Source organism: Anabrus simplex, chromosome 5, assembly GCF_040414725.1.
Source record: "Anabrus simplex isolate iqAnaSimp1 chromosome 5, ASM4041472v1, whole genome shotgun sequence".
Taxonomy (NCBI): domain Eukaryota; kingdom Metazoa; phylum Arthropoda; class Insecta; order Orthoptera; family Tettigoniidae; genus Anabrus; species Anabrus simplex.
Window position 1 is genome coordinate 454,369,303 of NC_090269.1, and position 27,504 is coordinate 454,396,806.

Genomic DNA, 27,504 nt, shown 5'->3' on the forward strand with positions numbered 1-27,504 from the left:
ATCATGGAAGATATGCTAGAAATCGTGGACACAGCGGAGACGCAGGAGGGAGTCGTCAGAGTTGAGTACCATTCATACCAACCCTTCACCTATGGGATCGGTAACAACGACGAAATACGACTAGTAATCAATCAACAAGATGTCTATACACTCCCTTACTTGAGTCACCTCTACATCGAGGGAAAAGTATTAAAAGCTTCAGATGGAACATCGGAAGGCACATCCAAACTTAACAATAATGCACTCGCTTTCTTGTTTTCGGAAGCGCGTTATGAAGTTAACGGTGTAGAGGTAGATTCTACAAAGAATGTTGGTATTACGAGTGCCATGAAAATGTATGCATCGTACGGGAGTGAAGAATGTAAACCATTTAGAACGGGTGCCTGGTGTCCAGGTTCCAACAACGACTGGATGGTGCAAACGGATGGAACATTTACAGGCATGTTGAAATTAAAGAAAATTCTCGGCTTTGCCGAGGATCACAGGATAATTATGGCGAACGTAAAACAAGAACTTATTCTAGTACGCGACCATAGCGACTACAATGCACTGAAGGCGGCAGTAACGCCCGAAGATTGTAAGATTTTGCTCAATCGTATACTGTGGCGAGTGACTCAAGTAACACCTTCCGATCAGATGAAACTTCGTCTACTGAAAATTGTAGAAAATGACACACCACTTCCTATCCATTTTCGCAGTTGGGACCTGCACGAGTATCCAACACTGCCGACAACAGATAGACACAGCTGGGCAGTAAAAACCTTACGATTCACTGAAAAGCCTCTCTACATAATCTTTGGCTTCCGAACTAATAAAAAATTTCAACATGCTGAAGATGCTTCGAAATTCGATCACTGTCAACTGAGAAATTATCGTGCCTATCTTAATAGTATAACGTATCCGTACGAAAACATCGAACTGGACTTTACAAAAAATAAATTCAGCACATTGTACGAGATGTTCTGCAAGTTCCAGTCTTCGTACTATCAGAAGGAAGGATGGCCTCTCTTCACACCAACAGATTTCAAGGACACTACACCTCTTGTGATCATCGACTGCTCACACCATGAAGAATCGGTAAAAGACTCACCTGTAGACATTCGTCTCGAATTTGAAACGGCTGAAAATATTCCGCCAAATACTACCGGCTGTTGTCTTATAATTCACGAGTCTAACGTGACCTATTACCCTCTTTCAAACATGGTAACAAGAATGTAAATAGACGTGCTGTTACATCGAGAACGTCAGTCTACGCTATGGAATCTACTTGGGAAGAACAAAGTGTACAGTGTATAGAAAATGTCGACGATTTATTTACACTATACAGGCATCTCGTGAGTAAAGCTATTGCTAGCCACAAGAAGCATGGCTCCTTGTTAAGTATGCCAAGACAATTACTAAACTACTTACCTGCTTCATATGTAACTGAATATGCAGTACACGACGTCGAATATGCCTGGAAGCATTTACCACTCCATCTAAAGGTATTACCTGCGGTTGTTGCCTGTCGCCAATGTCAAAGCCACTACAAGAATAGAGGTGATAATCAAACAGACTTTGACGGGAAAACGCCCATGATAAAAAGTTGTGTTTATTGTAATTTAAGTCTATAATCTCGAGAGCATCATGTCTCAGCATACATTTCTCCGCTATCTAGACGCCGTTGGTCAAGCTATAAATGCTTATTTGAATCATCATTCTCTCTTGGCATTATCCGATCACCAGTTGGAGTGTTTACCAGCGGAATACGTAGTGCACTATGCATTCTGTGCTATAGCACCAGCATGGGAACGATTACCCCCTCATCTCAAGTCGTCACCTCAAGTTGTAAACTTCCGCGACTGGAATGTTCCTATAGAGCCATGTTGTTACCCCCTCTGCATGGAAAAACAAGAGGATGTACTAGTAGATCCTGATTTATTTCCTCAAGCTCGCAAAATCATTGGTCAAGCTATTGACAAGTTCTACAAGATCGGAGTACTACGGCAACTAACAGACGATGAACTATTCTGCCTACCTAAAGAGTTTCTCCTGCACCACGCTGCCCGCCAGCTTGGACACAGACTTCCGAAATTTCCGCTCGAAATAGAAGACTATAGCTCCAGAAAATGTTCATTTCGTCAGTGGCGTACAAGTAAGGAGGAGGAGGTGGAGGGGAAAGATCTTTAAGTGTTCGCCATAGTCGTGATAGCGATCAGTCGCTAAAGCGGTGTGATCGTGTTGTAACCTGTTTCTATTATGCCGAAGATCTTGATTGTGGACGTGCAGGGTTTTAAGGTAGACGGAAACAAGTTTGTCTGCAAGGACGTTGCTATCCTCGATTGTACTAGACTGTGGAGGCCAAAAGTAACTAGTTTTAGTTTTAAACCACCCTATCCCCTTCACTGGCAAGTAGAGGAAGATCGGAAGCAAACTGCATGGTTAAGACGACATTTGGGTCTGAAGTGGGAAGAAGGGGAGATTCCATACCACTACCTCTCACTGGTTATGAATGCACATCTCTCAGGCGCCGATCTTATCTTCGTAAAAGGCTTGGAGGAAAGAGTTTGGTTACGCGAATTTGTCTCGCCGAGCTGCCAACTCGTAGACCTTCACGAGTTAGGCTGTCCATCACTGTCTACTCTTCTTGGAAAGAAAAAAATAACTGCCTTCTACATGTCTGGAAGCTGTTTGATTGGCTGTGTTGCAATGCATGCCGGGAAGTCGAGAACGTTTGCTGTAAAACAAATAACACTGTTGTAAGTGACGTTAGTGAGGAAGCGAATACTGTGCTGTAATCATGTCTGTTTCATCTCGGTGGAGTGATATTGAAGGACTAGACGCTAATCCCACTGAGCGTGCTATAGTCAAGTTTTTCGCCTGCAAGAAGAAACTCTATAGTTTTACGACAGAAGAGTTGAAGGCGTTACCGAAAGCGTTTTTTCTCTACGTGGCGGCAAATGCGGTAAAAGAAATCTGGCAAGACGTTCCCAGGGAGTGGACTCAAGACCCCGTGCTTTCGTAACTCCAACCGTGCAGTCAATTTGAGCATCACAACGAAGTGTCCATTGCAAGGATACCTTCCGTTAAACAGTGTCGTACCTGTCAACTCATAAAACTCTACAACAGAGGCAACAAAAGCTCGTGTAAGGACTTTTTCTCTTCCTATCATGGGTGTGACGTCGAGAAGAAAGAAGGGTGCAGTAGCATCAAGACGAAAGAAGAGGACGACGATGAAAATGCTCTCTGGTCGTGGGCTCATCGATAAAGTGATTGACAATCTACCGTTTGAAATGCACATTCCAGCCTATGAGTTCTCCGGGCCTGGAACCAATCTCAGCATTCGCTTAGCTCGAGGGGATAAAGGACTCATTTTGCAAGGAGCACGATCTCGCCTATCGTCATAGTAAACTGGATAATAATCCTGAACTCCGCCGAATAGCTGATAAAATTCTGTTGAAGAAAGCTCTGCAACGTGTCACGGCACCAGACGCTTCCGTAGGAGAAAACCTAGCTGCTCTGGTTGTGGCAGGTGCAATGAAATCAAAACTGTTTTTAAGTTGTAGTGGAATGCAAGGACGAAAGGTGTGGAGGTGACGGGTACAATGAGGAGAAGAATGTAAATGTAACAGTGCTTTGTAAGGTGTAACACACACATGTAGAAATAAATTTCTTATTTAAAAAAATGTATTTCCTCCTCCTCTATTTCTTCTATAAATCTCAATTCTTCTAACTCCTCCAACCATTCAAGATCCTCCTCCTCCTCCTCCTCCATCATTGGCCTGTAAAACAATTTAGTATTAGTATTTAAATTTTCTGTTGACCTAACTACATTCAGAGCCGTCTGTAGAAGTTCTCGGGTAGGACTATAACGTGAGAAAGAAGCTTACAGAACCTCTATGTGTCTATAACATTATCTAGACCGCTCAAAAAACGGCCTCACTAATAAGCTACTACTTTTTGAGTTCGATTTAAGACCACAAACGCTTCTTTTTCAGAAACGTTGAGATAGTGCCCCCATCTCGACGTCTCCAGAAAAAGAAACAGTAACATTAAGCAGACTCTGCTACATTGAGCTCTCTGGTCAGCTGCTAGAAGCCGTAAGTACTTGCCCAACTATGTAGGGGAGAAAACCTGTCCCGCCTCCACTTTGTCTAGTGACCGGGATTTAAACTACAGATTCTAGTATTACGCTGCCGCCTGGGCCACGGAGGCTCTGAGGCAAATTGTATTTCAAGAGTCGATAGATCAGGTCAATCTGCTGAAAGGATTTTGCTACAAAATGTCTTCTTGCTAAACCCAAAGAGAGTATATACCCAAGCATAAATAAAAGTTGGCGTGGTCTGTTGTGCTGTATAGGTATAGAAACGTTAGACACACAGGTGAAGCAAAAGGTAAGAGACCTGCTCCTCCTCCCCAGTTGTATCCCCGACTTAAAGCCTGTTGCACTCCTCTAGAGAGTGTTGGAGGAAAACCAGAGTATGCGGAGAAAAACCTGTCCCGCCTCCGCTTTGTTTGGGATTTGAATTACCTGCTCCTCCTCCCTAGTTGTATCCCTGACTCATCTGACAGAGAGTGTTCAGGGAAAAATCTCTTCCGTCTCGGCTTTGTCCGAGATTTGAGCTACGAGACCTAGGCTACCTGAGCCACGGAGAGACCGGGTCAAGAATAGAATGAATGAAGCCAGGCGAAGAGTGTCGGCTCGGCTGCCTGGGGCACAGAGTACTCCAGGCGCCACACGTCTCGGATTCACTTCTCATCTCAGCCATAACATTTAAGAGGACTTGAACGAAGTCCGTTTAACTGGTTCAAGAATTTCGTTACATCCACTTTCGTCTGTTCAAAGGTGTGGTCTCATCTGAGGAAATACTATCTTATTTTTAGCTACAGCTCGGAAGGGCCTTGGTAACCGCTGCTCAGCTCGGACACCTGAAGATTACGAGGTGTCGGGCGCGACTGCGATTCTCTAGACTAAAACATTCCTACCCGCAAATAGAACTCGGAACTGTTTATTGAACCAGCCCAAAAAAATCCGTAAGATATATTAGTCTAAGTAAAAGTTTGGTGTCATAAATTGTTACTCACCGGTTTCGATTCCTGGGTCGTAACCATTTTTTATGACTCTATGCGAGTGAGAGCCATAAATATTTTATGAGCCAAATTATTTCATTCAAATGCTTTCAAGAGACCATACTTGTACCGAGCACATCTTGTTCTTTCCCATAGATGGCCGCTTCTCTGCACATCTCGTCATTGTCCACAGGCAATGATTAAATACGAAGTTACAACATATTCTAGAGCTTTAAGAACCCTTACAAACGAGCAGAGAAAAACCTGCTCTGTCTCCGCTGTGTCCGGGAATGAAACCACGGAATCTCATGACAAGAGGTCGAACAACCTGCTGACTGAGTTACGAAAGCTCGGAGGTAAATAGTATTTCCTACCGCGAAGATGAGGTGAAAAATAAATCTGTCTCGCTTCGGTTTTATCCAGCTGAGCGGAATTTAAACCACGGAACCCTGTAGCAAGAGGCCATGCGCATTACTGCCTGAGCTACGGAGGCTCTGACCGGGATTTCAATCACGGAAGCCCACAACAAGGAGCCGAGTGCGCTGTCCGCCTGAGTCGCGGAAGCTCTGAGGTAAATAGCTCTTTAAATTACATAAGCTGAGTGGAATACGGACCAGCTCTTAAAACTAAGTAAAAGTTTCCTGACCTAAGCCTTAACGCTGATTTATTGAACTAAGAAGGTGAATGTGTCATGTCTCCTGGAGTATGTGCAATTAGGATGATATTGTTGCTAAAGTGTGGTATCATAAATTATCGCTGTCAGGTTTAGGAGTGTGTTCGGTTCTCCGGTCGTAAAGAATTTTGCGTAATTATGTTAGGCGAGAGTTAAGTGTAGACCATAACGTTTTTACGAGCCGAGCATTAGTTGGCCAAATTATTTCATTCTGTCTCTCGTATATTTACCATCTTCTGTCCAGTACAATTCTAAAATACCTTTCAACAAACCAAGCTTGCATTCGAGAGATGGTAGGTTCGAATCCTACTATCAGCAGAAGCGCTCCAACATGCTTCAACTAGATATGTAACCCAGTCAAAATTCCCGGCTTCACAGAATTCGAAGCCAGAGTCTTCTCTACCGAAAGTTAGCGGGCTGACAAAGCTTATCCTTATACAAATTACTGTTCATTGCTTGAGACTCAGCAGACGGATGTGTGTTGGACATAAATAAGACTATGCTATTCGTAAGTCTTGCTCACGCAACATCCTACTAAATCTGTCGACATGAGGCTGTACTACTGGACTGGAACAGGATCGAACCCGCTATGTTCGGTTAGAAGACCAGTAATTCTACCGAGTGAGCTACAACACACTAGTAACGTTAGAACAAAGAGCCTTAAGCACACTTACAGGAGTAGGGGGTCTTCTCTACCCCACAGCATCCCTTCAACGAGCCGAATCAGCTGCTCTACCTCCTCAGCTGTCAGCCTATGTGCAAAAGTACTAGATAAGTACTTATTTTAATTTGTTTCTAAAAAGTAACGCCATGATAGCTAACTTACCATTCTCGGAAGAGATTACACCGTTCCATGACGATTTGCTTCTGATTGACTTGCACCCTGACTTGTACGTCTTATATATGCATTATTTAGGTCAGTAAAAGATGACCACTCCCAATTGTCGTACTATAAATACGGGGTAAAGATTTGACCGGGAATCAGTGTGCATATACTATCCCTGCAGTGTACATCTACTTTTCTGGTGAGTATATTTTGATCTAGAGCATATTTCTTGTGAAATATTGCTCAGCATTTATTGTTTTACGTTTCTACTCCTAGATTTCTAAACAATGGACCCTGTCTCTGCAGTAAACAGCATGGGCCTATCTGCCGGTCTGGAGACGCGACGGCTTCAAGATTTAGCAGTAAATACTCCCTATCGAGTGACAAACATAGAAAAAATTGAGACAAAATATGGTTCCAGAATACTGTGCACGCTTGAAGATTTTGTAGTTTTCCTTCCTAATCGCTTCAATACGATACCAGAAACTACACTTTCAGCACTGCTAGAAAGACAATTATACTTGAAATATATGGGAATTTCAAACAAGCGAAGCCTGGTAGAGTTTGTCGAAGGCAACTTACTTTGAGTGAAAAAACTGTGTCCCCTCTAAAGTATTTATTAACGGTTTAAGGTCTATCTTAAGAATAAAGTGTGCATCGTATGTCTAATTATGGTGCAAGATCATTCTTGTTGAACGTGATCTTTCTAGGTAAGACTTTACTCTCTTGAGAATTGTGTTCTAACGATTGTTAATAAACTCAACGTTTTCCTTCACTGTCTTCACAATAAACTGTACATTGTATGTCTAAGTACTGTATGGTCCACGATCTTTCTTGTTGAACGTGATCTTTCTGGCTAAGACTTTACTGTCTTGAGAATTGTGTGTATATTTTTAAAGTATGGCTCAAGATCTTTCTTGGCAAGATGCCGCTCAATGTTTCCAGAATAGAGTATGTTCTGGAAAAATTCACAATAGTTCCAAAATTCTACATCCTGATTTATTTCTCGAGTCATGTTTCCCTATTTTTTAAAGTAAAATTCTTCAGTGTTTGCACCAACATGTAGGTAAATACAGAATTACTTTGTACTTTTGTGATTTTAAAAGAAGGTCAAGAAATTACAGACGATATACATTTGGTCACGAAAATGCAAGCATTGTCTCGTAGTGACAATTTATATGGCTGGTATCAAACTAATGTTGTACAAAAACTTTTAACGAGATTTGTTGAATTTCAAGAACGGGATAGTGGGAAATCACTTGAAATGATTTCGCACCTACAGGTAAATGTTTGTCGTTTCGATCCTATAAATTCTGGATCTAAGCATGTAACACTTCCTACAGAGATACAGAATCGTCGTGCAGTTATCAATGTCGAAAACAATGATGACTACTGCTTTATCTGGGCGTTAGCAGCAGCCCTCCATCCGGCTCAACGTCATGTTACTAGACCTTCTCATTATCAGAGAAAATTTTTTTGAATTGATGTCCTCTCTCAATTTAAGTGATATAGATTTTCCACTTGATCTTTGTAACCTGACACGATTTGAACGGTAAAATACTCTGTATTCTGTAAATGTATATGGTGTGGAAAACACTAAAATTGTAGGACCTCTGTATATTACTAAAGTAAAGAAACAAAATCACATTAACTTGCTCTACATTTCTGGTGCGTCTTGCAACCATTACTGCTTCATCAAAGATCTGTCTAGGCTAGTTAGCCCACAGCTCAGTCGTCATAAACATCGGGTGTATACCTGTGACCGTTGCTTACAATATTTTCCTAGTCAGACAAAATTGAATTGTCATTACACCGACTGTTCAACACAACCTGCTGTAAAAATTGTCTTCCCTGAAGGTGAAAATAGTATTATGAAATTTCGAAATTTTCATCGGCAGGACCCTCTGCCTTTCACTGTGTACGCTGATTTTGAATGTTTTACAGTTCCCATTGACACATGCGAGCCGAGTAACTTGAAACCATACACTCAAGAAACTCAACGGCATATACCGTATAGTTGTGCATTTAATGTCGTATGCTCCTATAATTCCACATTATCTTATTTTAAATCGTATCGTGGCGAAGAGTGTACAGCTTGGTTCTTAAAGGAGCTAGACGTTCTAGCCGACCGTCTAGGTGAACTTTTAATCGAGCCAGTTCCACTTCAAATGTCAGATGCAGATATTCTACATTTTAACACATCTACCATCTGCCACATTTGTCAAAAAGCTTTTTCACCCACAGATATCAAGGTACGAGATCGCAATCATTTTACAGGTCAGTTTCGAGGTGCTGCTCATCAATCCTGTAACTTGGGTTTCAAAAACGTAAACTATATTAGCTGCTTTTTCCACAACCTTTCAGGCTACGACTCTCATTATCTGGTTCAGGAATTTGCAAAACTAGGTAAATGTAAATTTTCGCTAATTGCTCAAAACCACGAGAAGTTCATTGCCTTCGCAAAATGGAGGGGTAATGTGTGCATTCGATTTTTGGATTCATTCCGGTTTATGCCATTTTCGTTAGATGAACTAGTTACGGGTCTTCTTCCTCAAGATCTGCATTTTATTCGTCAACACTTTCCAGATAGTGAACATTTTAGATTATCTATTCGGAAAGGAGTCCTGCCGTACGATTATCTACATGACTGGTCACGTTTGAATGAGACTGTATTACCGCCAAAAGAAATGTTTTTCAATAAATTAAAAAATTGTCACATTTCTGACGAAGACTACTCACATTCTCAGCAAGTCTGGAACGCGTTTGGAGTAAATACTTTAGGTGAATATTCAGACCTCTATTTAAAGATTGACACACTTACTTACTGACACGTTTGAAAAATTTCGAAAACTGTGTCAAAATATCTATCGGTTGGACCCCGTACACTACTACACGTCTGCTGGCCTTACTTGGGACGCGATGTTACTATACACCCAAATTCAACTGCAATTGCTCACTGACATCGACATGCTATTATTTTTCGAAAGCGGTATACGAGGTGGTCTTGTCACACTCGTGCAAAAACATGCAAAGGATAATAATCCCTACATGAGTGCATTTAAACCGCATCGACCCACATCTTATTTGGCATATTTTGACTGCAATAACTTATACGGCTATGCCATGGAAAAATCACTTCCTTATAGAAACTTTCGCTGGTTGACGCAAAATGAAATTTCAAATTTTAATTTAGAACAAGCTGCAGCTGAGGTTGATCGCTCTTTCGTTTTGGAGGTTGATTTGGTATATCCTCAGGAGATTCACGATTACCATTCGGACCTTCCATTTTGTGTAGAACAATTAACGCTTCCACATTCACAGTCAGGGAATAAAAAATTACTGGCAACATTAAGTCCGAAGAAACGCTACGTGTTGCACATAGAAAATTTAGTGCAATGTTTACGACACGGTTTACAGCTCCAATACATCCATCGCGCTATTTCATTTGATCAAAAACCATGGGTACAGCCATACATTCAATTGAATACGGAACACAGACAGCGTGCCACAACTGACTTTGAGGTAAAATTTTTCAAGTTGATGAACAATTGTTGTTACGGTAAATCCATGGAGGATATTCGGAAACACCGGCGCATTCTCCTAGTCAACAGCTGGGAAGGGCGCTATGGTGCCCGGAAGTATAATGCAATGCCCAATTTTCATTCTGCAAAGGTTATTGACGGGGATCTACTCACTCTCGAGTTAAATAAGACAGAGATTCTTTACAACAAGCCTATCTACCTAGGAATGGTTATACTTGATTTTTCAAAATTAGTTATGTACCAAATTCACTACGAGTTTGCCAAACTCAATTTTGCTGATGTAAGACTTTTGTATATGGACACGATTGTTTGATCTATTTAAGACATGAGATAAATGTTTACTCTGTAATGAAAAAGCATCCTAACTATTTTGACACTTCTAATTACGATTCGGACAACATATTTGGAATTACTCCTATGAACAAGAAGTGTACAGGTCTAATGAAGGATGAGTGTGCTGGTGATGTGATGACAGAATTTGTAAGTTTGTCGCCTAAAATGTACGCTTTTTCTACGGAAACTGCCAATGGTCATTGCAAAGCAAAAGGTGTTCTAAAAAGTGTCACCCATTTTCTGAATGTCAATGACTATCGCAGTGTACTATACACCAACACCTCTTGCTTGCATCCACAGGTACGCATTCGCTCCAAAAATCATACTGTATTCACTGTTCGGCAAAACAAAAGATCATTGGTGATGCGTGATGACAAACGATTATGGAATGGTATACATAGTCTACCTATTGGTCATTATAGTTACCAATGGGTATTGGCAATTTTGGAAATGTTTTTGTATTCTGTATTCATTCAGAGTTTGTCCAAATCTTTGATGCACACTTGTTTTAATGTCCAAGTTAGCTGTATTCCTAATAACCAAGTCTTTGTAATCTGTATTCCTCTACAGTTTGTTCAAGTCTGTACACTTTTAAGCTGTAAATGTCCAAGTAAGCTGTCAGAGTATGTCCAAGTCTTTGTAATCCAGAGTTTGTCCAAGTCTTATGATGAATCTGTGAAGTAAGCTGTCAAAGTATGTCCAAGTCTAGTACGATGTACAATAAATATTTTGCACACTCTTCCTAGAGTTTTAATTTCAATGCTGCTCTCTCCCCTCTCCACATCCATTCCACCACATTCCCTCCTCTCTGCTCACTCCCTCTGATCTCATCGTATCCCCTCTACACCGCGTCCCCTCTTCTCTGCTCACTCCCTCTCCACCCTCCATCCGTAGTCTATAAAAGGAGCACGCACGGGCAGTTCGTTGCAATCTGCTTCTAAGCAGACTGTCGACCAAACTGGTCTTAGGGGAGGGGTAAGGAGGGCTTAGACTCATCCAACACCTCTCCCCCGACCAAGGGTTGTGTCAACAACCTCTAAGTCACAATGACCTAGAGGGTGTTGGCTCAACGACGTCATTGATGACGTCATTAAAGGTCTTTGACCTAATAGCGTCATCGATGACGTCATGGTCAATGACCTTAACGGGACTTCCGGGGCCAGTGACCTTGACCTTATGAATATTAATGAGATAACGGTACTTGGCCGCAGGGCGGCCTAGTCTATCTACTGAAACAGGAAGGCGATTCCGCATCCTCGTAGTTCAAAATGCTCGGCAGTCCTCCTCCCGAAGTCTATAATGCAGAACAGTAAGAGGTCTAGTAGACTGCGATAAGAAATACACTGTAGAGACAGTTGAGAACCGAGCGAGTAGCTTTGAGAATTGCTGCCGACTCCACAGCAGAGGCGGTCTGTGTCGTATCGTGAGAGACGTTTTACAAACTTTACAGCATCGCGGGTAAGAAGCTGTTCAGGCAGCTCCAATACGATGAGAAGTACGGCTGTATGATCACTTTTGCGAAACATACAATGGCGTATCCGTAAGAAGACACGTCCAAAACAAGCCACAAAAATCTTCTTTTGCATTCTTCTGACGTCCAAAATTACTGAGCCTCGAAATCACAGACAGATGCATTTCAACATGCTATCATAGTAAGAGTATTAAAGCACAAACAAAAACAAGTGCTTCATGTGTGAAATAACTGTATCCTTATACCATCCCATTAGGCGTACAATGTTGACCACGGGTCCAGAGTGAGACAACACCTCTCCGTATTCCCGTCTATCCACAGGACACTCGGCATATTCCTTCAACTCGAGTCATGGGCTTCCTCTTCCTTGACTTTCCTCTGGCCATTTCTCCGTCAGCTTTCTTTCAACTCCCATCTTAGGTCTTTTTGAAATAATTGCTGAATTCGGACTTCCCTACAAGAACCGGCAACTCTTTTCTAACCACGGAATAACTTGGACCGTTTTGAGACCGAATAGTTGATTACATCAGACCATCGAGCTGCAGAATTCACACAACATTATGAGCCCCACGCCGCAGAGAAAGTTAATCTTCGCGTTAGCTAAGAGATCTCCTTTCCTTGTGTCTTCGCATTGTACCGTCCCGGGTGGATATATGGCCAGTGGCGGCTCGTTTGGGAGACGCTAAGGCGCGCGCCCCCCACAGGGTTCCAATAAATTCGGGAATTTTAATCTTAAATGTTAACAAGGGAAATATGATTATCAAGAGCGGAGTTGTACTGTACTGCGGCCCCATGCGCTGCAGGCGCTGCGCAGGAGGGCGCCCTCTCATAGCGGACCAAACACTCCAAGTCTCGCTTGACTGGCCTTGAGGGAGCCAATCAGAGGCACAGTAGAGACGTGCTGTTCTAACGGAGATTCCGGCGCGTTTCTGCCGCGGCCTATCATTGCAGCCAACCTACCCGAAACATTGGCGATTTGATTTCTATTTAACAGGAGTCAGTTTGTGCCATTTCTCTCCTAAAACTAGGAACTATTTTACTGAGGCACTTACCCGAGTTAAATGTGCCGGTACATATTTAAAATAGTCTTGTAATTTTTAGGATTATTAACTGACGAAGCGAGTAATGACTCTAACTACTGTCTCTTCGCACTCGACTCATGTTCGCCATACTCACTAGAGAGCGCGATGTTTAGCTTTGTGTTGATGAATGATCTCGTGAGGTGACTGTGACAAGGTGAAGTTAGGAGAAAGGTTGTGATTTATATGTAGGCGTAGTGTTATGTTTGCACTTCGTGCAATATGATTACCATGGTACATATTAAAGAACTAACGTTTTCTTCTCTTTCTATCGAAAAGAAAGTCGAACTGAAGAAGTGAGGTAGGACGCCACCAGACTTCTCGTTGAAAAAATCGGAGACAAAGGAAAATGAAATTAGGGCTTTCCAAAGACAAATTAATTCTCCTGGCGTATATAAGAAGAACCCGTGGATATGTGGAAGTTATGTCTCAGAAAACTTTTCCTTGCCTGCTATTCTCCCGTTCTAGGAAAGGAGATAAATGGATCACCACAGGGGGAAGTGATATCAAGCATATTAATGAGAAAATTAAAAAGTATGAAAGATCCCAAGAACAAATCACTAGTGCCATGGATTTCGAAATGCTTGGTAAAGTCAATGTCGTGTCTTGTTAAGTGATCACTACAGTGAAACTATTCGTGAACATAATTCGATCGTGGACAAGAACAGGCAAATATTAAAGAGACTCATCACTTGCGTACGTTTTTGTGCGAAATATGAATTCCCACTCCAAGGCCACAAACAAACAAACAAACAAACAAACAAACAGACAGACACCAAAACTGAATATATGCAGATGGTCATTATTACACCTGAAACGGATAACTGTACGGAAATTTCGCCAAAATTGTCAATGTACAGACACACTCTAGAAGTGCAGACCATTATCTCGATAGTTACTGCTTAGAAACTGTACGACGTATCTACAAACGGACTTCACCATCAGACGCCCCTCTCAGTGCTCTACATGGTTGGTCCTTTGACATCTTCTCGTATCTCCTATATTCATGGGTTAGATTGAGTTAGTGTCATTGAATGGTGTGAAATTTTGTACAGTTTTCACATACTACTTTATATTTTTGATACTCACGTGACAGCTAGAATCATAAAATATGGCTATAACATGGCCAATGGTCATGTCAATGTGCGTGCCGAATGTCATGATTCTACCTTCCCTATAAGTTTGTCAAATGATAACATATACGTCTAAACGTACAAAAACAACTTGAAATCGAGAAATACAGCTATATTTAACGTATTAGGGATAGAAATACGACGAAAAGTCATAGGACGAAAGTTGTAGATCTGTCCAAAATGAAACGCCATTTGCTTTCTGACTTGTGATACGACTTACTGATTAGCCACCAATTACCCCGAAACGAAGGTCTGCAACGTCGTTTAAATTGCATCCATATTTCGGAATTTTCCTGGACCAAATGTTATACATTTGCATAGCTTAGAATATTTCCTCAAAGAAAAGAGTGTCCAGCATTCGGGATTAGCACTCGCATACATACGTGGTAATTAAGGAAGAAAATAATACAGTTTAGTAAGTTGAAATTAATAGAAAATGGATTATAACTGAGGACATCCGGATGACGACAAATATTTAAATACGAAGTGAATGTATTGGAAAATCAAATGCTCCTCAATAAATTATGCCGGTGTGAGTATGGATATAAGAAAGCGGTAATCGGAGAGAAATTTAGGCGCAGGGATTCTTAGGTAATCAGATAAGAAGATGAATATTTGTGTTATTACTTAAGCTATTCGAGGATGGTTAAAACCTCCAATGATATTCCGCCAATATCCCACATGAATGGCCGATTGACGACTCTCTTGCTTTCTACCCAAGGGACAACCACGAATTTAAAGGAATGATGAGGAAAATGGCAATACGTTACTTCCCTGCTGGCAAGCAGTCAGAGACGTTACCATGGTAACCCATATATTCGTTGTCGGTTGTCGGTCACTCAATGCAGAGCATGGTATCGACAGAAAATAGTAAATTTCTCCGTCATTTGAAGAGTAAGGTAAATTATGAACATAAAGAAAGTTGTTTATAATGAAGAGACCTTTCACATACGGTCCACAGAGTTTACAGAAAATCAATAGTATAAGAGAAAATGGAGGAAAACCGTCGTGGTTTTCCTATAAAATCACCGTCTTTTCAAAGATTTTAAAATGATATGCATATCGAAACCTTCCCCGGGATGAGTATACTCTAAATGTGAAGTTTTGTTGAGATCTATCCAGCCGTTTCGACGTGATGGTGGAACAGACAAACAGACAAACAAACAGACACGAAAAATAAAAACCACCGATTCGGTCTTGAGTTGATCTAAAACGGATAAATATTTGAAAATTTGGCAAAACAAAAGGAATTACAGACAGCGGACCCCCCACAACTTTATTTATAAGATAATAAAATAAGCACGCTAAATTAACATAAGATATTACTCGTATACTACTGTACAGTACACTACAATAAATTTAAACTATGTTCAGACGTATCCTAATTACAATACAATAGATACACACGAATATAGCAGGCAAGATACGGTACTGTCTAAATATACTGTATCTACACTACAATTCTCAGCTGAAATGTGGTTACTGATGGATTACTATTGTTTACCCTACTACACGGGACGGAGAATATACAAGTGCCCTTAAATGCTGAAAAATAATAGGTTGCCTACAATAATTTCTGTCAAAACCACGTCGGGGGCTTGAACTGCAATATTATTGGGATAGACGAAGTTGTTTATTAACTTTTACTCGATGAATAAACCAAGGTGGAAAGTACAAAATATGCAGGGAACTAAGACTACAAATTATCGGAATAAAGTAATCTGCTGATTTTGTATTTATTTACACAACTGCCATATGCATGTAGCAACAAACTTCAACAAATCTAATAGAATCGTCAACAATCCAAAAACTGTTAAGTACCGTAATTATCCAGTGAAATTACCGTGTATTTTCTTTAACTTCTTTTAACATTGAAGTTTACAGGCGTATCGTTTTATTTAATTTCATAAATTATTACCTGAGTGATAGTTTGAGCGGATATCTATACGAAATATCGGAGAAGTTGTGGCGGAAGTTACAGCGAGTTATCAACCGCACCATATAATTTTATGGTACGTTCGCCTTTTCTGAAGTCTTCACGTTCCTAGCGAACTCTTGTATCTATGAACTGTTACTCTTTCCCATCACGTGTTGTTACCACTACGTAATCTTTCCTTATTCCGGTAGATGGCATCTCGTACGATAGCATAGGTCAAAGCATTTCTTTTCTGCCCCGTCTTGTTGGGTTATCTTTCTGGGAGGTGGTGTGGAGATTTTTTGACTTGAGAAGATGGAAGGATTGGATTTCCAAGGCGCCTTTGTGGCAGCGGCGAAGCGTGAACTAAGTAACGGGGGAGACAGATTTTTTTAAAAAAAATTAAACTATTTTAATCACATTACTGTATATATGGAATTTTATTTTCGACGCATACATTCAATATTATATTAATGACTGAAACTAATTGTAAGACAAATCCTATAACAACCTATAATCCTACATGCACTCGTTTTATTTTTAAATATAGACTAAATGGGCAGTGGGAGTTTGAGCCACACCCTCCCCATCTATCACTACATAAATCAGCGATCCAAGCAATACCTTAGTGAAATATGCATGGGGAACAATATTTGAGGCCCGGATCCTGTCGACTGGGCAAGGCACATACATAACCCTGAGCTGAAAATCCCCCTTGTAATCAGGCAACAAGGGCAAGACTACATCTATTAGAAATAAAAGAAGAAATGGTTTAAACCAGGGGATTTATTAAATAAATATGAGAAAAAAATTAAACCAAGAAAAGAAAATCACACAAAAAAATAGGGAAATTAATCGTAATACCGATGGACATACCTTGTTCTTTTTCACATAGTTGAAACATGGCGTGAAAACTCACTAATACTCTTCAAAAATATTGATACGTAATTTAAAATGCACACTGCTCCTCGACACATCGCTATTACAATACCAGCAGCTTCCTTTCATCATAAACTATTCAACCAGGTCGCCCGTTTTACCAAGATTCAACTATCCAAGGCACTGCATCCTAATCACATCAGGCAACTGACAATGCGAAACGTTAGCACAACAATAAGCAGTGCCGGAGAACAAAAGGCAGATAAGAATAACGGCAGATGAGACTGAGCACAGCCTCCATGGACCAATCAAAGCCAAGACAAGACCCAAAGAATACAATAGGTACGCCCATGCGCAAATATGAAACCAACATGGCGGGTACTCAAGCTGAGCATCAGCCATGAATAATAAATAAATATAGCTCTGCGCTGAAAACCAAACAAGGCGCAGAATTTGAAAGACAAATACAACAGGTCAATCGGCATACCAACCTTTCCTCTCCCACACATTCGAACTAACATGCATACCACATTCACTCACACACAATGAGGGTATCGGGAAAATAAAACACGAACGGCCGTTCAGATTTCGTGGTCAAATACAAACCATAAATTATGACTCCACGGTCATTACCAGTGGGTCTCACGTACTCAAATGTTTGCGTGCGGCGTGCAATTACACATAAGGTCAGAATTGGACATTACTTTATTCACATCACTGGCATGTTGCGCCTTGTACAACCTGGATTGGTATCTCCTGCGGTCGAGACAAGGGGCACATCACGAGGATCACGCAGTATTAAAGCACGCAGTGCACCAAATCATAACCACAGAGACCCTTTTTCGATCATAACAACAAGACCACAAATACATTCATTCAAAGCACATCGTATGACGGAGCGGAAAGATGTATGCCATCGACCGTAACATACGGGAATAAATCGTCACCAAATTTAAATATAAACCAAATATCACGTACCTGTGATTATCAATGGTAAAATCGAATAGCAGTTAGCGTGAAAGGTCCAGGCTTGAACACATTAAATGAATATTTAAAACATAAAAAGGCCACACCAAACATAGCGGCAGTCATTGTTAGTATCTGCCCCACATAGAACAGCAGAAGAACTCCACAGAGTAAAAATTATCGCTCAGCAAAACGAACGACCTCACAGATAAAAACATAGCGTGTGCTGCTCCCTACTGGACGTCATTAGACTGACACACAAAACTGAAGGAAGCTATTTACATAATTAAATGTCAAATCGTGGAACATGCGATAAGCATGGTTCAAATATCCAGCGGCACCGCCTTTTAAAATGCTCCGAAACTCGTTGATCAGTCGAGTGGACGCATTTTAAAAGAGGTACATGACTTAAAACTACGAGCGCGCGCCCACTTAACCTAGGTACTTATGAACTACTTATATCTACAATTATTTACGGACACATGAAATTTACAAGAACAGTCACCACATTATACATTTTTAAATGAGAAAGTCCGCCTCATGGGAGGTCTGTATTAGCTTGTCACGTGCAACGCTGATTTACATCAGTCCATTATTACACTGTTTCATTCGCGCACTCAGGTTGAAATCTAGACATTCAAAAGTCAAGGCGGTTGGGTATAATATTTCCATGCACTCAGGGATCTGGATGTGAATTCAGTTCAACTCCAGCAATTCGAACTACTTCCCTTTTTTTCTATTTCCTTTCTTTCCTTTCTTTCATTTCCGTTCTCATTCATGAAACACGATTTTTACCTGAAAGAAAAGGCATGTTAGAAAACTGGGTATTCATTAAGGACAAGGTTAATATACACCACTACAGATACGTAAGATATGGAGATATACGAGGTTTACTGGCTTCTTTGATGGTAACCCTTTACCATCGAGACGTGAGCCTTGCTCACCTTCTTACTTACTACATCTTCCAGTTCTACTGTCACAGGTCCTAGGAATCTGGTTACCTTTTTAGGCTGAGACCATTTATAACATAATTTGGCCGTGACTTGATTTGCCGTTGAACTCAATGGAAAAACCTTCACTACGACCAAGTCTCCAACTTCAAGCTTTACTCTCTTTCTGTTCCGATTGTACCTCTCAGCCACACGGTATCGAGCCCTGGTTAACTGTGTCACTGCTTCCTTCCATTTGGCCTCTACGTCCATCGTCCTGGACGGTTTGGACAGATACCCAATATTCCACTTCAACTGCAGTGGGTCGACAAGATCCCTGCCTAGAAATAGAGCAGCCGGGGCTTGCCGGTGCGACTTATGTACACTGCTGTTGAATGCTAAAACAAAGAAATCAAGATTACAGTCCCAGCTGCGCTGGTCAGCGTTGTGAAAGGCCGTCAAACAAGCTTTGAGATTTCGATGGAACCTTTCAACGTGCGAGGGTTTGGGATAGTGAGGGCTTAAAAACACATGCTTGATTCCCCACCCAAAGCATAAGTGTCGGAGCTTACGACAGTTAAAGGTGGACGCATTGACGGTCACTATCGTCTTAGGGGGTCCGTAAATTCCAAAAATGTGCCGGGATAGGAAATGCACAACGTTGTTCGAGTTTATCTTGCGCACGAGAAATAGCCAAACAAATTTTGAAAATGCATCAACGACGGACAAGATCCCAACGTTGCCACTCTTGGACTTGGTGAGGGGGCCAAAATAGTCAATGAATAACCTTTCCCCGGGGCATGTCGCTATGTCAGCAGAATGGGGTCCAACGAGAGAAGACTGCGCGGGTTTAGCCCTCTGGCAAACATCGCAACTTCTTACATACTCCAAAACATCTCTTTTCAAGTTAGGCCAGAAGTAGTCGCGAGAGATTCGACTTAAAGTTTTATATTGACCTAAATGAGCGCCCAGATAGGAGTCGTGATAAAACTGGAGTAGCATGGGCCTCAATTTCAAGGGTACGTAAATTCTGTCACTACCATTTTTCCGACTTCGACGGGACAACAATCCTCTCTTAACACTATACGACTCGTCTTCAAGAGAGCCATCCGCGATTCGTTTCAACAACTCACGACACTCGGAGTCGTCCTTCTGGTGTTCGGAGATATCCGTGAAGGACCATGGGAAATTTTGAAAATACTAATGGTGTTATCTTCTTCGGTTGGGACACGGTCTTCCTCAGGTTCGACCGCACTCTCCTTCACTCCCTCGAACATGCGCGACAAGCAGTCGGCTACAACATTGTCCTTTCCACGGACATGTACGACAGTAAATTTGTACGCAGATAATCGGAGAATCCATCTGGCGGTTCGACCAAGTCTTTACACATTAGCGCTCATCCACGAGAGAGCTTGATTGTCCGTGTGGATGTAAAAATGGCGGTGTTCAAGATACGAGCGAAACTTTTCGACACCCAAAACTACTGCTAGGCATTCTTTTTCGTAAATGGAATACCTCAGTTCAGCTCCATGTAGTAGTTTACTAAAGTACGCGACGGGGACTAGCTTACCCTGCTCATCGGCTTGATTGAGCACCGCGGACACAGCGAGCTCGCTGGAGTCGCATTGCAAGATGAAATCGCGGGGAAAATCCGGACTATGCAATACAGGGGCTTCACAGAGTGCCTGTTTCAATTGTTCGAAGGCCTGGGTTTGATCATGGCTCCAGACAAAGCGACAACCTTTTCTTTTCAGCAGGTTTGAAGGGGCCGAAATCTGAGAGAAATTTTTGATGAACCGGCTGTAAAATCCTACCATACCAAGAAATCTTCGCACACCGCGAACGTTTTTGGGCGGGGGAAAATCTTTGATGCACTTAACCCGATCAGGGTTTACAGCGATTCCAGAGTCAGATACAACGTGGCCTAGAAAATTTAGCCGTTTGGTACAAAGAGAGACCTTCTTTGGGTTGATCGTGAAGCCGTGCTTGCGCAACCGACTGAGAACTTCGCGAAGATGGGCCAGGTGTTCGTCAAAGCTGGGCGAAAAGATCAGAAGATCGTCCAAAAATTTAAATACACAGGAAAATTTGAGGTCACCGAAAATTGAATCCATCACGCGGCTAAGCGCTTGTCCTCCTACAGATATGCCCATCGGGACTTTATTGAATTCGAACAATCCAAACGGAGTGGCGAAGGCAGTACAGGGGCGACTTTTAAGGTCCAAGGGGATCTGATAATATGCGGAATTGAAGTCAAATACAGTGAAGTACTTGGCGCCATGAAAATGCTGGAAGGCACTTTCGATGGTGGGTAATGGGAAGCTGTCGAAGACAATGTTCTTGTTGACCTTTCTGTAGTCTATCACGAATCTCAGTTTGCCGTCCTTTTTAGGGATTAGGAAGGCGGGACTACTAAAAGGGGACTTGGAGTGACTGATGACCTTCTTATCTAGCAGGTCGTTGACATATTCCCTCATAGCGGACAACTTCGGGGGCGAACAACTGAACGGAGGGGACCTCACAGGAGTGTCATCTTTGAGTTCGATGCAGTATGAAAAATTCTTAGCACACCCAAGGTTATCGGTCAAGACGTCCGAAAACTCCTCTAACAGGCAGTTCAACATGAGATTTTGGTTTTCGCTGAGCTCACATGAGGCATTGATAAGAGGAGGTTCCGTCAGAGCGGACACAGTGGGACGCTGAAATGGTGTCTCAAAGGGGTAACTGACTTCAGATTTAAAGCGAAAGGCAAAGGATCGATTAATGAAATCGAGGGACAAGCCGGTAGCCAGCATAAAGTCGGTCCCTAGCATGATCGGCGCGGACAGGTTGGGCACAACATGAAACGTCCAATCCCACGACAAACCATGTATCTTGATATGGCACTTGGTTCTACCAACGGGAAACACCTCACGACCATCGACAGACACGTACTTTCTCGGGTTCTCACTTTCAGGAAGATATTCTAATTTCATAGAAAGCACTAGGGATTTGTCTACAAGAGATATACACGAGCCGGTATCCTACAAGCCATACAATACACGAGACCCAATATGAACTTTGGCCCATGGGGTAGATGACGGAAGGCCCCAGATCCTTTTATTGAGACTGACCTTAGGCGCCAACGGCGGGCCATCACGCCGGCGCGCCTCTAGTTTCCCTGCTGAGGGTTACAACGAGGACATACGCGCGCTGTGACACCAACAAGACCACACTGAGAACACTTTGCAGGGGGCCTGGACCAACAGTTCTTTGAGACGTGGCCTAATTTACCACAATTCCAACATGACTTGACTCTACCACCCTTTACAGGAGCTGTGTTGGATGGTTGGGTTGCATTGACATAAAGCGGGGGCGGAGTTTAAGGGCTGGGCCTGCGTTCGGGGCTACGGACGAGACGAGACAGAGGAGGGGAGGTACCAAAACTAACAGATTTGATGGGCGTACGACAAGCGACGTCAGGAAAAGAGCCCTCGGATGCGATGGGAGGCGGACGGTATTGTTTGTTTTGGCTAATTACGCCCTCGAATTCACGACCCAGGTTGATGATGTCGTCGACGCTCTGAACTAGAGACCGTTTAATGTGTAGCTTGTAATCGGGGGCAAGATTTGTATAGAATTGGTCGAAAATCTCGTCTTCGGGCACGTTAACATTCATGCGGTTAAATAACGTAAATATCCCAGTGGCATAGTCGTCGATGCTTTCACCTACTCCTTGCGTTCTACGGAAGATTTCCTGCTTCAGACAGTAGTCCATATCAGATACCCCGGCTGGCGAATTCACTCCACGTTATGATACTCCCTTTAATAAGCCTATACCATTTTAAAGCCGGCCCCTCTAGCATTCCCGGGATGACGGGCACAAACAAATCGCGAGGTAACGAGCTACACTCAGCTATGTCCTCAACTCGCTCCAAAAATTCAATTACACTGGAGGTTTTCCCTTTACCAGAGAAATTTAACCTCCATTTTCTCACAATTTCAAACACGGGGTTCACTTCGGCATGCCGGTCGGAACTGGGCCTAGCAGAAGGGGAAGTTAATCGCTTACGATTTTCGTCAGGAATACGATCACGAAAGGTAATGACATTGTTATCGTCAGGGCATGAATTACAGCGGTTGCTTCCCGCGGACGAAACATGGAGTTCATTCGTCCCTTGCTCCATTTCGCTTTCCGGGTTAGGCATGTCGCTGGTAACACTATCGTTACGATTATTTATTTCTACAGCCTTCTGATTATCCATATCGCAACCCAAGTTTCAAAGGTTTGAACAAGAGACACATACACAATATAACAACAATGGATTTGAATTCAACAATGCACATAAATTATAGATCACACTTAAAATTAGGGCCAGAGACTAACTGAATCATGAGATTAAATTAAAGCGACCAGAACTGACTTCGAATGGGTTTCCAGCTCTACCTCGTCCGATTTCCTTTCAGAGGAGGCATCCCAGTCGAGCACGCTTCTGCTACCATTTACTGAGCCACACCCTCCCCATCTATCACTACATAAATCAGCGATCCAAGCAATACCTTAGTGAAATGCATGGGGAACAATATTTGAGGCCCGGATCCTGTCGACTGGGCAAGGCACATACATAACCGTGAGCTGAAAACCCCCTTGTAATCAGGCAACAAGGGCAAGACTACATCTATTAGAAATAAAAGAAGAAATGGTTTAAACCAGGGGATTTATTAAATAAATATGAGAAAAAAAATTAAACCAAGAAAAGAAAATCACACAAAAAAATAGGGAAATTAATCGTAATACCGATGGACATACCTTGTTCTTTTTCACATAGTTGAAACATGGCGTAAAAACTCACTAATACTCTTCAAAAATATTGATACGTAATTTAAAATGCACACTGCTCCTCGACACATCGCTATTACAATACCAGCAGCTTCCTTTCATCATAAACTATTCAACCAGGTCGCCCGTTTTACCAAGATTCAACTATCCAAGGCACTGCATCCTAATCACATCAGGCAACTGACAATGCGAAACGTTAGCACAACAATAAGCCGTGCCGGAGAACAAAAGGCAGATAAGAATAACGACAGATGAGACTGAGCACAGCCTCCATGGACCAATCAAAGCCAAGACAAGACCCAAAGAATACAATAGGTACGCCCATGCGCAAATATGAAACCAACATGGCGGGTACTCAAGCTGAGCATCAGCCATGAATAATAAATAAATATAGCTCTGCGCTGAAAACCAAACAAGGCGCAGAATTTGAAAGACAAATACAACAGGTCAATCGGCATACCAACCTTTCCTCTCCCACACATTCGAACTCACATGCATACCACATTCACTCACACACAATGAGGGTATCGGGAAAATAAAACACGAACGGCCATTCAGATTTCGTGGTCAAATACAAACCATAAATTATGACTCCACGGTCATTACCAGTGGGTCTCACGTACTCAAATGTTTGCGTGGGGCGTGCAATTACACATAAGGTCAGAATTGGACATTACTTTGTTCACATCACTGGCATGTTGCGCCTTGTACAACCTGGATTGGTATCTCCTGCGGTCGAGACAAGGGGCACATCACGAGGATCACGCAGTATTAAAGCACGCAGTGCACCAAATCATAACCACAGAGACCCTTTTTCGATCATAACAACAAGACCACAAATACATTCATTCAAAGCACATCGTATGACGGAGCGGAAAGATGTATGCCATCGACCGTAACATACGGGAATAAATCGTCACCAAATTTAAATATAAACCAAATATCACGTACCTGTGATTATCAATGGTAAAATCGAATAGCAGTTAGCGTGAAAGGTCCAGGCTTGAACACATTAAATGAATATTTAAAACATAAAAATGCCACACCGAACATAGCGGCAGCCATTGTTAGTATCTGCCCCACATAGAACAGCAGAAGAACTCCACAGAGTAAAAATTATCGCTCAGCAAAACGAACGACCTCACAGATAAAAACATAGCGTGTGCTGCTCCCTACTGGACGTCATTAGACTGACACACAAAACTGAAGGAAGCTATTTACATAATTAAATGTCAAATCGTGGAACATGCGATAAGCATGGTTCAAGTTGTCATATATTGCTATGTAGATTTAATAAGAGAAATAAGAAATAAATAGATTTTCGTACAAGTCACCTTAAACAATATTCTTGTAAATGAGTTCAATCCGCCTGTCCTTCATTTCAGCAAATATATCTATTAGCCCTCGTCTTGAAGTCTCTGGTTGGTCACTGAATTCCTTAAATAGGTTTTAATTCGTTTCAAGGCATTAATAGCGCGTTCACTAGAAACTGACGTTAACGGAATATACGGCATCTAGTTAAGCAATTTTGTTGTTTCCGTATGCACACACTGGAGTTCATTATTCAGAATGTAAGCCAGTAGTTGTGGGGGTTACAATACCTTAATTAATAATGACGGGCAAGGAAGTGCATGTACTTGAAGGGTTTTCATGCTCTCATTCATTTATTAGGTGTAAGTTTGCTATATTTCGTATTTGAATATGATTATTTTATTTTTAGACTGTCTTATAATAAAATAAATTCAAATTAACTACATTAAAATCATGCCTGAGATGATAGCCAATAAGAGCACCTTTATACCTGGAATCCAAATACTAGCCAATGAGAGCAAGAAGAGACGCTGGCAAGTCTGTCTACTGGGCGGAGAAATCTCGCTATAGGAAAGTCATAGTTCCACAGTCAGCACCTACAGGTAGCGTTAGTGTTGCTCTATCTGAAATCAAAGGGATCATACACAGAATGGACAGCGTCTACTTTCGCCTACGTGCTTCGTGTAACTGACGCGAGCCCTAACATTGCCAAAGTGAGAAGAAAATAAGCAAAGCGGAGATTATAATAATGTCATGAATGTGAAAATAATTAACGTCCTAAAAATAACTGAATTAACTAGACAGTATTTCGTTGACAAAATGTTAAGGGTACACGCTGTCTACCCTGTCTCCCCTGACGCTTCGCCCCTGCTTTGTGGCATATGAGAGATATTTTATCAGATTCAAGATGTCTTTGTACATATCTCGGCCTTTCTCGTAAATGTGAATTGCTTATGTAATTGAGGTATTTATTTTTCTTTAATCTTCTCTTGGTTTTATTATTATTACGTTTTGTGCTTACCATGGTTGGGTTAGAAAGGTTTCCCTCATTACATGTGTTTTTACTTTATTTGTATGTTTACTTCTACACGCTTCTTTCGGTATTTCATTTACCGATCCACTATGTTTATTTTGAGAACAGAAGGTGGCACGGATTCATATGTGTGTGTGTGTGTGTGTGTGTGTGTGTGTGTGTGTGTGTGTGTGTGTGTGTGTGTGTGTGTGTGAGAGAGAGAGAGAGAGAGATTGTTTGCTGTATGCCGGCTGAGACCTTTTACTCATGTCGCTTCATTAACATTCCGCTTGAGCTCATGTTGTATTATTTTATCGCGTGTTCTGTATAATTCATGTCTACTTCATAGACTTGTTATCTATACAAGCTAACAACGCGATTGGTCTGCTTCTGTGTGTTTTGGTGTTAGAGACACTCCGTCTCTTTAAGATGGACCACTTTCTGGTTCATACTGTCTGAGCTCGAGAGAGGTTGTTTATTTTTTTAATGTGCTGTGCGTTGACGTTCTTATACGTCCCTCTATTCAGCGACCTAACCCCCTGGTCTCTGTGTGAGCGTGGGCGGTTCTGACGATTGGGTCCGTGATACCTTTTGTGTCTAATTTACTTATTGTTCGTTTCACATTGCCGTCATTGGCTTTCTTTACCTATTTTCTACTTTAATTTGTTTTATTCTTTGCTGGGCGCCTTCTGTTTCATCTCTCGATTGTTTGGCGTGAAACCATGGTAACTTCCCCTTTTCTCTCTGCTTTAATTTTATGAGCTCGGTGCCCCTTCCCTCTTCTCCCGTCTTAAGCTCTTTTACTTAATGATATTGTATTCTCGGAGGACGTGATATTTATTGTTGAGAGTTTTATGTCTTATCTGAGGAATTGAAAGGGAGAATGTTATGATTAGGTGCTGTACTCCCTAAACTTATGACTGTTTAAACCTGATATGATACAAAGGAATGCTTTGTACCCATGTGAATTCATATTCAATTATGATAGATGCCCCAAGTCCTTGTACCAAACTTTTCATCACGTCTTTTATGAAGGAAAGCGTGTGTGAAGCTGCTATAATCAATGAATCTGGTGTACTTTGATTATGGGCCACATATTATTAATATTACCTATTTGAATTTTGGACCCCTTGTTTTACCTATGCAACCATTTTTTTATTTTATCTCCATAATACATGTATGTTCTTGCCCTTATTACTGTTATATTTTTACTTCTTTGCGTCTCTTATATGTTTGTTATCTGTAAGGGGCCCGGGTCCAGTTCCTGGGTTTTTTGCTGGTTTTGACCAAATCCACCGCACTGGGTCTTCGTCGTGTTCTTAGTGTCAGTTCAGTTACAACTCCTTATGATAATCTGCCTTTGTAAGTATTTACCAACGAACCTACAGATATATAAAAATATTGCTTTGAAAATTAATATTATTACCTAAAGTATTTCCTAAACCTAAATTCGAAACAAGGTACATCTAGCTAGCCTAGATAATCTATTGAACACTAACTGAATTACTTGTTATAAAATTCAAATAAACATCACTCCTCCTAACAAGCACTAAACACCAATATAGAA